Source organism: Myotis yumanensis, unplaced genomic scaffold (genome assembly GCF_028538775.1).
Source record: "Myotis yumanensis isolate MYYU_CA2020_CCGP unplaced genomic scaffold, mMyoYum1.0.hap1 SCAF_2, whole genome shotgun sequence".
In the NCBI taxonomy this organism is placed as follows: domain Eukaryota; kingdom Metazoa; phylum Chordata; class Mammalia; order Chiroptera; family Vespertilionidae; genus Myotis; species Myotis yumanensis.
In genome coordinates, this window is record NW_027223753.1 from 72,943,507 (window position 1) to 72,957,427 (window position 13,921).

At 44.3% G+C, this 13,921-nt stretch overlaps 1 pseudogene; it reads right to left on the reverse strand.

The window, feature by feature from the left end:
- Positions 1–1,412: 1,412 nt before the first annotated feature.
- Positions 1,413–1,949, reverse strand: LOC139002453 (TCF3 fusion partner pseudogene; annotated as a pseudogene).
- Positions 1,950–13,921: the final 11,972 nt, after the last annotated feature.

Below are 13,921 nucleotides of genomic sequence, written 5' to 3' on the forward strand. Positions count from 1 at the left end.
GCCTCCACACAAATGAACCAAAATGAGTCATGTGAGGATGGAGAAACACCAGAGACAGCCTTCCATGTGAGGATCACTACAAGCGATTAAAGCTGGAGATAGGAGAACTCTAAGGACCTGGGAAGCCGATGTTTCCACTTCAGTGAGTCAATATTTGAGACATGCAGCAGGGCGTGAGCATGTGTGTGTTTATGTTCACACATGAAGGAAAACCTTTGTGTACCCCTCTGCTTCCTCTTGGTTGGTTTGCCAGCTGCTGCTCAACAAGATCCTTGTGGTTTGAAAACTGAAACTATATTATTATTATTAGAGTGAGAGCCTAATTCTCTTTAATACTACAAAATTACCCTTTCAAAAATTTGGACCAATTCAATTTTCACTCAGGCAATCAGAGTATAAGAGGGTCTGTTTTCTTCACCAGTGCCAATACTAGGTAAGAGTATTATTACTTCCACTTTTACTTTTAGATTAATACATGTGATGAAAATTGCATTCAAATGGTACATAACACAATTAAAATCTCCTTCTCTCCATGCTTGTCCTGTTCAACTCCCTATAACCAACTTTAGCCAATTATGATTTCAGTTCTTCTGGTGGTTGCCATAAAATACTAAACAATGTGTTTATACCTCAATTTCTTGATTTATCAACTTTCTTCAGTACTTATTGACTTATGCACACAAGGATTTGTGCTAACATCCTCTCACTATCTCTGTTTCTTCTCACCTTCATAATTTTATTTTTCTTTATTATTATTACTAGAGGCCTGGTGCACAAAAATTTATGCACTCAGGTGGGTCCCTCAGCCCTGCCTGTGCCCTCTCGAAATCTGGGGCCCCTTGGGGGCCCCTTCCCCTGGCTGCTGGCACCAGTTTTCTTCCGGCACCCGGAACCCAGGCCTTTGCTCTTCGCCGGGAGGGGCCCGCATGGTGGGCGAGGGGCTTAGCTCTTTTAAAAATACTTCTGAATGTTTGGTAAATAACCCTGTAGGAATCTACTTTCTGAAACATGCTGGTTGTTAAGAGCTGATTTGGGTAATCAACAAAATGTATGTTAAAATCCTAATCCCCAGAACCTCAGAATGTACCTGTATATGGAGAGAAGATCTTTAAAGAGGGGATTACATTAAATTGAGGCAGTTCCAGTGGGACCCTTAGCCCATCTCACTGAAGTCCTTATAAGAAGAGGAATGTTGGGGTCCTGCCCCAGCAGGTCCAGGGGTTCCCAAAGGTGTGGACGGAGTCAGCGAAGAAGGAATGACACAGAGGCAGCGTTCAGGTGATCATCATAGCCAGGTTCTCTTTTTATTGTCCTATTACATCTATATTTATACTCTCTGATCCTATAAGCATGCCTCTATAAGCTTTTTTTTTTTTTTGCCGAGGAGAGCATGGCATCCGTTTATTGGGGGGTCAGTCAAAGTGGGGGCTGGCTAGGGTGGGGTAGGGCAGCAGCTGGTCTGGCCCCCGAGAAACCCAACTTGAGTCCAGAGCCTCGACCACTTTGAAGCCAAAGTCTTCCTCCACCTTTATCTACACAGGGGCCAGCTCCGGAGTCAGCGGGACTCCCGCCTGGTGCCCTTCCTGTGGCACTTGCCGCCTCTTCCGCCCGCTGGGCCCCTCGCCAGGGGCCAGGCTGCTGGCTTCTATAGGCGCTGGCGTCCTCCTGGGCAGGGACAGCCCCTCTTTCTCCGAAGGCTCGTTCTCAGCGTTGCCTGGGTTGGGGGCGTCTGTGCCCTGGCTGCCCTCATCCTCCAGTAAGATGGTGAACTGGCTGGCCTGGTAGTCATCACTGTAGGAGTCCAGCACCCTCATGAGGAACCTCCGCTCCTGCTGGAGTCTCCGTGTTATCCTCTGTACCTGATGGAGCCTGTTCAGGACCCGCTCCTTCACCTGCTCAATCTCGCTGCAGAAGGCTTCTTCTGTCCTTCCCCTTTCGCCTTCCATCATTGTGCCTACCTATGTAAATTAACCACCATCTTTGTTGGCTGTTAACTGCCATCTTCTTTGGCAGTTAATTTGCATATTGCCCTGATTAGCCAATGGGAAGTGTAGTGGAGGTACGGTTAATTACCCTTTTATCTTTTATTAGATAGGATTTTTTAGTTTTCAATTATAGTTTCCTTTCAATATTATTTTGTACTAGAGGCCTGAATTTGTGCACAGGTAGGGTCCCTAGGCCTGGCCGGCGATCAGGGCCCATCTGTGGGGTGATCTGTTGGGCGATCGGGAGGGCCCCCACTGGCACCCGCCTTGGCCATCCTGGCGCTCCCCACTTATCGGCCCCACCCCCTGCTACCAGCACTGGTCGCCTCCCTCTGTGGGGTGACTTGCAGGGCAATCGGGGGACCCTGCTGGCACCTGCCTTGGCTGGCCTGCGCCTGCGGGAGTGGGGCAGCTCCTGTATTGAGTGTTTTCTCCCTGGTGGTCAGTGTGCATCATAGCGACCAGTCATTCCACTGCTCATTCTGCCATTCGGTTGATTTGCATATAAGGCTTTTATTATATAGAATTGGTTACAGGTGTACAGCTTAGTGATTAGCAATCATATACTTACATAATGTTTCTCTTGATATTTCCAGCACTCAACTAACCTTCATTATTTTAGAAAGTGTTCCACTTGACTCTTCACTATGTAAATGAGGAAACTGTCCCCCTACTCTTCCCTCCCCTTTACCCCTACTTCCTTCACACCCTATCTTTGGCATAATTGTCCCAATCCTTTTTATATTTATTGGATTTGTAATAGTGGTATTCTATTCTGATACTGAAATTAAGCTGTTTACACTTTCTAAAAATGTATTATAAAACTTGAAAACCAATAGGCAGTTTTTATAATTCTACAAATATATAAATTTTATTTACTAAAGCTTCGAGGAAGAAAATAATCCACTTAAAAGAGAATTTCAAAATCAAACAAAAACATCTTTCCTTACCCTAATCAGTTTCTCACAACTATGCCTTAATTTACTAGTAGGTTGCTTTTAATTTGAAATTAGGATTTTACCTCTGATTTTTGTTTTCTTCTGGGGTTTCTACTTGCTTTTCTTTTTAAAGCTAATTGACAATAGAAAACATATATCTTCATCTATATATATAAACGCCTAAGCAACCATTACAACCAAATGACTGGAACGACCAGTCGACCAGTAGCTATGACGTACACTGAACACCAGGGGGCAGATGCTCAATGCAGGAAATGCCCCCTGGTGGTCAGTGCGCTCCCACAGGGGGAGCGCCACTTAGCCAGAAGCCAAGCTCATGGCTGGTGAGTGCAGCTGCGGTGGCGGGAGCCTCTCTGGCAGCGGTGATGGCAGGCGCAGCAGGGCTGGGGTGAGTGGAAGCAGCGCAGTGGCCGGCCCAGGCTTGGGCTCCTTCCCAGCTGCCTGCCACTTAATGCACTGCTACATCCCTCGTACCCCATAAGCCTGCAGTTACAATCTCCTGAGAATGGTAGAAGCGAGGACACTCGGAGTAACCAGGAGGAGCCTGATATTGCCAACAGGCTCCTGGAACTCTGCCTCCAGCATCGAGATCAAATCTCACCCCTTACTGATTGCCTCAGAGCTACAGCGGAAGGCAGCAATATAACAGTGGCCACAAGGTGGCAATTGACAATTGGGGTAAAAGCCAAAGAGAGATGGATCTGAAGGGTGGGGGCATGGGCAACAGAGCACCCCTGACCCCCGAGATCCCCAGCTTTGTATTGTTCACCTCAGAGTATTTCTTATCCGGCTCTGAGCAGTGGAAAATGTCCAGCATGGCTCAAGGTGTCTACTGGGGACCTCCTGGCCAGCAAGGCATGACCTAGCCATAGAAGGAACATTTGGAAATATTTCTTCAGGAAGCTGCAGGAAGGACAGACTCCCCACGAGACTTCCTGGCAGCTCACGGGGATATGGAAATTCCCCGGGCACATGGGTGTGGGCTCCCAATTTCCTTTCAATGTGCATGAATCCATGCGCTGGGTCACTAGTCTATATATATAAAGCCCTAATATGCAAATAGTCCGAAGGGCAGAACAACCGAACAATCAGTCACTATGACGTGCGCTGACCATCAGGGGGAGCACGCAGAACATGGTAGGCATCGGATGTAGAGGGATGGTGGAGCAGGTGAGAAGGGGTGCCAGACCAAGGCAGGGGGCTGGTCACTGTCATTGGGGCAAGCCTCTGGTGGTTTGGAGCAAAATTCTTTGCTCCTGTGCACCACGGTCCCGCCAGGCACTTGCACCTGCTGCTGACACTGGCCCTGCTCTCACCCATTGCTGGCACCAGAGCCACTGCTCGGTGCTGGCCCCGATAGCTTGGTGCCATCAGCGGGTGCAAGTAGTGACTGCTGGCCCCTATGGCCCCTGAGGGCTTCTCCACTTCCCCCTACTCTTGAGGGGCGATCAGGGCAACAGCCCCCACTAGCACCTGCTGCTGGCACTGGCCCCAACCACTCCATACTGTCAGTGGGTGCGAGCCGGGCCAGCACCGTCAGTGTGTGGGAGCAGCAGCTGCGAAGGGGGGCTGCAGGCAGACAAGGGACCAGGGACCGTGGTGGCAGGGGCCAGGTGGGGGAGCAGAGGATGGACCGAGACCTGCCCTGTGCCCACCGCAGCCTTGTGGCCTACAATTCCTTTCAAGGTACACGAATTCGTGCACTCAGCCCCTAGTTACTATATAATTAAGATCATCTAGTTTCTTAAACATGCTATTTTTGAATGGCTTAATGTTGCCTCATTGTCTTCTAGGTATGTACCACAGATGCTGCCATGATTTCTTTTTTTTTTTTTAATATTTTTTATTGATTTTCTACAGAGAGGAAGGGAGAGGAATAGAGAGTTAGAAACATCGATGAGAGAGAAACATCGACCAGCTGCCTCCTGCACACCTCCCACCGGGGATGTGCCTGCAACCACGGTACATGCCCTTGACCGGAATCGAACCTGGGACCCTTCAGTCCGCAGGCGGACGCTCCATCCACTGAGCCAAACCGGTTTCTGCCATGATTTCTAAATTTTAATTATACCCTTATTTCTAATATTTTTTGACCCCATGACTTCCTCTTTCTTGGATTTCACTTTCATCTATTGGAGTGCACAGACAAGTGATCTTTCAGTGCTATGGACTGAATGTTTGTGTCCCCCCATTTCATGGGAGGTGGCGCCTTTAGGAGTTGCATAGGTTATGAGGGTGGGATTAGTGTTCTTATGAAAGAGGCCCCAGAGAGTTTGCTTGCCCCTTTCAACATGTAAGAAAGTCAGCAGTCTGCAATCCAGAAGAAGACCTTATGAGCCTCTAATTTTGAACTTCCAGCCTCCAGAAATGCGAAAAATAAATTTCTGTTGTTTATAAGCTACTGAGTCTGTGGTATTTTATTATAGCATCAAGAACAGAAAAGACAATGGATAAACATTTAATTCTTTGTTTTGTCTATAGAACAAATTAATTCTGACAATTAGAAATAAATTGTCTGTTTTTGTAATATTATAATTGTACAGGTGGCCCTCTGTGTTCATGGATACCACATCCTTAGATTGAACCAGCTGCAGATAAAAAATATTCAGAAAAAATGGTAAGTCATTGATGACATGTGTCTTGTAGTTAGGCCTACAATGGCTATGCCTATACTAAGTATATACAGACTTTTCTTCTTGTCACTATTCCCTAAATAATACAGTACAACAACTATTTTCATAACATGTACATTGTATTAGGTATTATAAATAATCTAGAGATGACTTAAAGTATTTGGAATGATGTATGTAGGTTATAAGCAAAGACTATTCCATTTTATATAAGGGACATGAGCACCAGTGGATTTTTGGTATCAGAAGGGGATCCTGGAACCAGTCCTCCAAGGATACCAGGGGGCAACCGTATAAATATTATTAACTGAAGACTTGAGTAGTGTGGTTCTGAAAAACTCTATTTGCCCTGATGCTTGGCGAATAGCTTGGGTAGTAATTCTAGATGAAAAGTCATTTGGTACTATAAAGGTACTGTTCCACTAGGTTACGTTTCTGGCATCCAAAATTAGTGACAAGAAGGCCAAAGCCATCTTGATTCTTATTCTTGAATGGTACCATATCTTTATTCCCTGGAAGCATTGAGAACCTTTCCTTTATATTTCATGTTCTATATTTTATCACAAAGTATATTTAAAAATTCTGTATGCTCAGTCCTCAGTGGCTTTTTCCAATTTGAAAACTCTTATCTTTCCTTTGATAATTTCTCTCCCTCTTGCTCTCTGTTCTTTTAGGAATTACTGCAAGATAGATGTTGGACTTTCTAAATTGATCCTGCATGTCTTTTAAGTTTCCCCTAATATTTCCCATCTTTCTTTTTCTGCTCTACTTTCTTGAAAATTTCCGCAACTTTGTACTTCAACCCTTCTATTGAAATATCTAATTTTGAAGAACTCTGGCCATCCTTGCTCATCCATTCATGTATAAGAGTATGTATTGATAGGTAGAGCATATGGGCTTACAGCCAGAGGTCCTCAAACTTTTTAAACAGGGGCCAGTTCACTGTCCCTCAGACATTCCACACATGCGCACTGCGGACCCGGGACCAGTCCTGCTAAGCAGGACAGGCAGAGGCGGCAAAAACACCTGGCTGGCCGGATAAATGTTTTCGGCATGTGGCCCTCGGGCCGTAGTTTGAGGACACCTGGACACTGTTCACTTTAGGTCACAGAAGTAGAAGTCAGACTGACAGGATGCTCCCCACGCCCCTGCATGCTCCCTGCTCAGGGCCAAAACCTCTCTCTGGAGGGCCAACCATTATTCAAGGAGCCCTAGACCAGTGGTTGGCAAACTGCGGCTCACAAGCCACATGCGGCTCTTTGGCCCCTTGAGTGTGGCTCTTCCACAAAATACCGACTTCTGCGCACGGGCCACGAAGTTTCAATCGCACTGTATGTGTGGGCCCGCATGTGGTATTTTGTGGAAAAGCCACACTTAAAGGGGCCAAAGAGCCGCATGTGGCTCTCGAGCCGCAGTTTGCCGACCACTGCCCTAGACCATCTGAAGCTGACTGTTCAATTCCTCTAAAGAGCAGGCTCTTCTCTGAAGGTGACCAGTACATGGCCAGCGGCTCTGCACATGTGGCAGGGAAGTGGTGGGAGTGAGGATGGGCGACCTGCTCAGCTGCTCCACCCATTGCCCTGAAAATAGTCATCCTATTAGCCAACCCACTTTCTATTGCTACTTTCCCTTTCTGTTAAGTCACAACTTGGCAGACCTTCTGGAGTACCCAGGAACAAACTCCCCTTCCCAGGAACAAGGCTACCCTTCCCAGGAACAAGGCTCCGCTTCCCAGGAACCTCTCTCCATTACAGCATTCTCCCAGACTTCAGATACTGCTTCTCCCTCTGGTGTATTTGGCTATTCAATCCCAATTACTTTCTATTCTCCAGAAAGTTAACAAAAACTCTGCTGATGTCCCCACCTGCTGCACACTGCCACACTGTGGCTCTATTTCCTTTGCACATCTTCACTGCTGTTTCTAAGAGGGAGGGAAGGAAATACGTGGACACACTTCACTCTCTGAACTAGATACCCAAATTGGCACTGCTAAACATTTTAAACGTTGAGAGGCAAAAAACTACATCTCGCCTTTAACTTGCCTTCCTATAGCTTTTAGTGAGACTGAGCACCTCTCACATTTGATTGGTCATTTAATCTTCTGTGGACAGCCCATTTATACAATGAATGGTTCTAGACGTCAATCACATCCAGCAGATGTTTGACTTCAGCCCCTCACACAGGCAGTTTTAGGTTGCGAAGACATACCATTCCCGAGCTCTTAATTCCTGTGAGTAGTAACTCATCATTTTTTTATGAATTATTAATCCACAAAAATGGAGCAGTTAGTTAAAAGAGCTTGATGTTCTCTGTTCTCCAACTTTTCCTCCTGCTCCTCCATCCTTACTTTGTTGAGAAATTAAAGGCAAAGAGGAAAGGGTGCACCACACCATGATATTCTCCCCTTAAGTCAGGTTTCCATCTTGCCGCTTACCTGAATTCTGACTCCCACATGTTTCTCTGTCCTCAGGGTTGTCTCATGTGGGAATAGTGGTTGGAGCCCTCTGCCTGCCCATAAAAGTCCTCTGGTACTTTACAGGCTGGCAGTCCAGCCCCATATGACACTCCCCAGTGGGATGTACCTGTGAGGTAAAAGGTTCTGTGGGCAGCACGAAGCTTGCAGCTGGTGGTCACAATAGCAGGTACCAATGCCTACTTTGTCAACAGTAGTCCCCCCTCCCACCTTGGTTTATATAAACTGAACATCCTCTACCCCCTGCAGCTCAGAATCATGCTCATGGTAGCTTATTTTAGTAAATACGAGCACTCTTTGAACATAGACTTTTTTTGAGTGTGTGTGTGTGGGGGGGGAGGGGGGGGAATGAATCAAACTCTTTCTGAAAACTAAACTTTGATAAAAAGTCATGATAATGCTGAGAAAACTTGAAGTCGCATATGTGCCTCTTAGGAGCATTATTTTAGGTATGACAGGGAATTTTGACATACTTATGCAGCAAACTGGAGAGATCTGGAGAATTCAGAGCCCATGTTCTCCCCCTCAGCCTGCCTGGGGCCACAGGGAGATGCATCTATTGTGGCAGAAGTCTGAGTGTCAAGAGCTTGAGAATACTCTACTTCCACTCACCTCATGGGTACACAAACTCCTGAATTAGGAGGGAGAAAGAGGTGCCAGGTGGAGTGGCCTTCAGTGAAAGATGAGGGGTACCTTCTCTCAAAACTTCTTGGGGGGGATCAAAATCTTATCTTAAATTATATTCTCACAGGAAGAAATGCCTACTTAAGGAGAATCAAAGAATGGTACTCAAACAGGAAAATTCCCATGAAACCGTGGGATCCCCTATTGCATCCCTCAAAGGCAAAAAACTGTGCCCACAGTAGGGATCTGTTTCAGTTTGCCAGGGCTGCTGTACGGAATCGCACAGTGCCAGAGCCTCTGAATCCAAGACTAATTAATGTGCCCGCAGAGTTGATTTTTGGTGAGGGCTCTCTTCCTGTCTTGCAGACCTTGGTATGTCCTCACTAGGCCTTTCCTCTGTGTGTGTGTGAGAGAGAGAAATCTCTGAATTTCCTCTTCTTATAAGGAGTCCAGTCTTATCTGATTAGGGTTCCACCCTTATGACTTCATTTAACCTTAATTACTTCCTTAAAGGCCTTATCTCCAAATACAGTCACATTGGGGGTTAGGGGTTCAAGATATGAATTTGGGGGGACACAATTCAGTTCATAACAGTGTTGAATTTATGCCCCTGGTTAATTAATTAATCAATTAGTCCTCTATCTGGCTGCTTTCCCAGCTACGTGGGGACCTATTTTTCCCCATGGAGGCTATAAAGAGAAAGAAACTCTCCTTCTTGTCTACATACTTCTGATTCTTCTGATTCTTCCTCAAGGCAAATATTATTACCAATATGATTGCATCACCAAGGTCATCAAGGCTACAGTTCTTACACCCTCCCTGTAAGGTGGCAGGGACTTATTCATCCAGCACTCAACAAGCACCCTCATGTCCGTGACCAGCCACCACCCCATCCCCATCTCGCCCACATTGGGGTGGCTCCTTCTCTTTATCTCTGTCTCTGTCACTATCTCTCTAGCTCAGGGAGTGGTGAAAGCCTGAGTTGTGTATTCATTATTAAGGGGAAATTAGGAGGCCTCAGTTCAGTTTCTAGCCTTAACTACGTGTTCTAACTCAGTCCTCTGTTCTAGAGGCGGAAAGTGGGGCAGAAGAGAAGTAGAGTAGATATTATACACAGCCCACAAAAATAGTACGTTCTCTTTCACACACACACACACACACACACACACACACACACACACACACTCACACACACCATAAGCATTTCTCATCTCCTGGGCTAAATACAACAGGAGTATAGATGGGATAGTTTTCAAATCAAGGCTGCAAGTTTTAAATCTTCTTTCTCAAATGCTGTGAAGATTTCATTAGTAGATCCAGTGCTGGGTCAGCCTAGAAACTCACTCAGAACAGTATTTGCTAAGGAGTGAGTGGAGAATAAATCTTTTGGGTAAGGAATTTTTTCTCTCTTGACAAAATATAATTTGCTGTTTTCAAGTTAGTTAAAAAGAAAAAAGAAACAAAACCCTGAAAGGCCTTTTTTTAAAAAAAAAGTACAAACTTGGACAGACTAAGAAACACTTACAATACAGCCTGCTGTGTGGCCCCAGGGTCATCTAAAGAAGAAACACACTGGGGTTGGGATTTGGGGAAGGATAGTGTGTCAGGCACGTGATCCATGGAGCAGCGACCTATCTTAAGGGTCTAAGATGCAACAGCAGTTCCTATGACATGCTGCCCACCTGCCTGGGTAGCAATCGGCTGCCCAGCTCCTCTGCTGTAACTCCTGGGAAGAGTGCTGGGCCGAGGTGTTGGGGCGAGCCCAGCCTGCCTCCCAGCTGCAGACAGGAAATGCCAGAACACTGGGAATCAAGGGCAATAGAGTTCATGAAATCACATGATTGCCAGCTGGAGTGGGATTGTATGGTTGTCCAGTTGCACTCCCACCAGTTGGCATCTGAATTTCCTCTACAACATTTCCACCAAGTGGTTATTAAGCCAGAGCTTGAACAGCCCTCATGACAGGACACTCTTATGCTTCAAGGAAGGCCATTTTATCTTCAGACAGTTCTGACTGGAAGGGCGGTCTTGCTAACACTGAGTCTAAGTGCCTCCCTAACTTCAGCTACCTGTTGTGAGATGATCCTCTACAATCACATGAAATATGTTTCTGCCTGTTCCAAGTGCCAGGTGTTTGATTATCAGAACACCTGGGTCTGTCAGGATGCAGATTAGACTGACCACCCTGTGCCTCTGAATACAGGTGTGGGCCTATGTTGAACTGCATGTCACAGAGCAAGGAGGAGTCTGCTTTGTTCACCTCTGAATCCTCAGCACCTGTGTAATAATGGACACAGGAGAGACTTGAAAAATATTTCTTAAGAAATGAATAAATGAAAAAGGCTAAACTACTGGCTTATATCTTATCAGGAAACATAACTGACATTAATATGGAAACTCCTGTTAGATTTATGAACTTTAAATGCGATTTTAAAGGATGTCCAAGACTCTCTTAAGCAAAGTCATTCTGACCATACCCTTAACCCAGTGTAGTCAGCCAGGAGTAGGTACCAAATTTTGCAATGGGTCTCTACTTGAAGAGATATGTTATCTCCTTTATCATATTGTAAATTCCTCTAGAACAGTGGTTCTCAACCTTCTGGCCCTTTAAATACAGTTCCTCATGTTGTGACTCAACCATAAGATTATTTTAATTGCTACTTCATAACTGTACTCTTGCTACTGTTATGAATTGTAATGAAATATCTGATATGCAGGATGGTCTTAGGCGACCCCTGTGAAAGGGTCCTACGACAGCCACAGGGGTCACGACCCATAGGTTGAGAACCGCTGCTCTAGAAAGTTATTTAGAAAGTTATTTTTGTTTATTGTATAACCCCCAAAGTATCAGGACAATGCTTGGTACATGTTGAGTCTTCAAAATATTTTATACTTGGTCTATATTAGGCACCCACAAATATTTGTTGAATGAATTGCTGATGGCAGTAGGAGAGGCTTTGTTTTATATATATTTATTCCTTTCCATGTCTTTATTTTGACTAATTCCTAGAGTGTTTTTACCTTACCAAAGCTTACTTTTTAAAAAGTCAAGTTTTCACCATTTCATTTAAAACTAGCTGAAAGCTTTTTAAGCCCTTTATCATGGACCCTATAGATAAAATATTAGTAGTAACTAATCTACACTAATAAAAGAGAAACATGCAAATTGGTTGTCACCCTGCTATGCCACTAGCCAATCAGGGTGGGTATGCAAATTAACCCAACAAAGATGGCGATGCCCATAGCGACCAGGTGGTGTTTGGGGCCACTGGGGGCCTGATCAGAGAAACAAACCTGCAGGGAGGCCAGCACCCAGCAGCCCCAAGCCCGCCACTGTGGCACTGGGGCTGCTGGGGACAGGATCAGAGACACAAACCTGCAGGACCGGCATCCAGCAGCCCCAAGCCCCATGGCTGCAGTGCTGGGGCTGCTGGGGGCCAGATCGGAGACACAAACCCACAGGGGCCGAGGCAGAGGTGGTTAGAGGTGATCAGGCAGGCAGGGGAGAGCAGTTAAGGAGATCAGGTCAGCAGGGGAGAGCAGTTAGGGTAAACAGGCTGTCAGGGGAGAGCAGTTAGGGAGATCAGGCCAGTAGGGGAGAGCAGTTAGAGAGATCAGGCAAGTAGGCAGGTGAGCGGTTAGAAGCCAGAGGTCCTAAGTGGTCCCAGATTGGAGACGGTGTGGGCCAAGCTGAGGGGACCCCCTTCCCGTGCACGAATTTTGTGCACTGGGCCTCTAGTAATAATAATAAGATCCATACTATAAGCCATTAAAAAAGAACTAAAATAAAGAATTACAGGTAATATTCCAAGAGAAGAGATAAAACAGATATAAAATCCCTAAAAGGAAGAAGAAGGAAAAATAGAACAAGGAACAGAAGGAAAAAACATAAAACAAACAATAAGATGTCATATTTAATCTCAATAATCCCATTAAATGTAAATGTTCTAAAAACCCCAATTAAAAGAAGTAGATTGCCAGATTGAATATAACAAAGAAAGATCAAACACTGTACTGCCTATAAGAAACATACTTTAAATAAAAAGACACAAGTAAGTAAAAATTAAAAGAATGTAAACACTAATAAAACAATAGGAGCTGAAGTGGCTATATTAATATTAGAAAAAATAAGTTTCAGAGCAGTAAATATTATCAAGGATAAGAAGGGTCACATAATAATGATAAAAGCATAAACTCATAAAGAGAACAGAAGAATTGCAAACGTTTATATCTCTAGCAAATAAACTTAAAAATATATGAAGCAAACAGGAATAAAATCACAAGAAGAACCTGACACATCCACAATTATAGTCAGATATTTCAACACTCTTCTCTCAATAATTGATAAAACTACAATGAAAATCATTAAAGATATGTAAGGCCTGATGACACTATCAACCAACTTGACCAAACTGACATTTAGAGAACATTCCACCCTCAAACAGTTGAATATATGTTCTTTTAAGTACATATGAAACATTTTCAAAGATAGACCATATTCTAAACTATAAAACAAGTCTCATTAAATTTAAAAAGATGCAGATATGGGTCAGTGGCTGAACGTTGATCCATGAATCAGGAGGTTTGATTCCTGGTCAGGGAACATGCCCAGGTTACAGGCTCAATCCCCAGTAGGGGGCCTGCAGGAGGCAGCCAATCAATGATTCTTTCTTATCATTAATGTTTCTCTCTCTGTGTCCCTCTCCCTTCCTCTCTGAAATCAATAAAATTATATATTTTTTAAAAAAGGATTCAGGGTACCATACAAATATTTCTCACTAAAATGGAATTAAGTTAGAGATCAATAACAAAAACATATATGGGAAATCTTCAAATATTTGGAAACTAAATTACACACTTATAAATAGCCTGTAGTTATTTCAAAAAATAAACTTAAAGGAAAATTAGAGAGATTTTTGAATTGAATGAAAATAAAAAAATATATCAAAATTTGTGGGATGCAGCTCAAGCAGTACATAGAGGGAAATTTATAGCACTGAATGCTGATATTAGAAAAGGAGAAACGTCTCAAATCACTAACTTCAGCTTTGATCTTAAGAAACTAGGGAAAAAAGAGGAAATTGAAAAGCAGTGCAAGCAGAAGAAAGGAAATACTAAAGATCATATCAAAAATCATAAAAAAGAGGGCGGAGGAAAACGTATTTGATGTAAGTGACTTTGGAAATGAGTGGAGCTGGTAAGAGCTGAGGGAAAAGGAATGGCATATAAACATTGCACGCTAGGTTTGTT